The sequence below is a fragment of the Littorina saxatilis genome, linkage group LG4 (genome assembly GCF_037325665.1).
Source record: "Littorina saxatilis isolate snail1 linkage group LG4, US_GU_Lsax_2.0, whole genome shotgun sequence".
Classification (NCBI taxonomy): domain Eukaryota; kingdom Metazoa; phylum Mollusca; class Gastropoda; order Littorinimorpha; family Littorinidae; genus Littorina; species Littorina saxatilis.
Genome location: NC_090248.1, coordinates 27,202,481 through 27,203,438, shown reverse-complemented (window position 1 = coordinate 27,203,438; position 958 = coordinate 27,202,481).

Below are 958 nucleotides of genomic sequence, written 5' to 3'. Positions count from 1 at the left end.
TTGCTAACAAAACCATAAGTTTGCACCAGAAAGCATAAGACAACGTGCAAAATTGCAGAAGTCGTTAGATTAATCACCACAAGAACTAAATACATGCTCACATACACACAAAAACAAGAAATCAGCCTTATTTCACACATAAGAAAAACACACTTTTCTCAACACTGAACTGCACTGTTTTATGTAATTTTGAAATGCAAAGCATGTTTAAGTGTACATTTATTGTACCGAGAATCACCTAAATTGTACAAAGACAGTACACTTCCAACCAGACACACATTTAGTGATTTACACCCCTCACAATTTTTTTACCAGAATGCACAAAAACACCACTTGATAGCAAAGGCACAAGACAAGTGTGTTTTAACAACATTCATTCATTGAGCACAGTGATTCAATCATGAATGGAAACCCCCACCACAAAAGACTCAGAACATTTTATCCAAACAGAACATGTAAAACACACAAGTTACAAGCCAGAAACTCATGTGTGTCTCAACAATCAAGGACAAATACCAGATCAAGAAAAATATGACATGTAAATGCTTTAGTTTGAGGTCGCGCATGTTTTAAAAACAAGTCGTATATGATAGGTTGTGACAGACATCTGGTGCCAGGAATCCGGCTACTTTCACTTTCGATCGTTAGCAGGCTCTTCGAAAATGCATCACAACTCCCTTAGTTTCATTTCTATGGCTAAAACTTCGTACAACGTGAGAAAATACCTTGAAGATACCCAGAACAACAACAATAGTACATGTAATTGCTTTAATTTGAGGTCGCGTGTGGTCAAGCGTTGTCGCACAGTACTCAGTCAGATCAGTCGCGCTGACGGTGTGAACATGCGCGTTGCCTTGTACTTCCGCCGGATCAGTTACCGCGAGAATTCGAGTCAAGTTTTAGCTGTTACTTTGTTCTCGGACGAACCTTTGCGATCTTTTTTTTTATTTGACCAAAT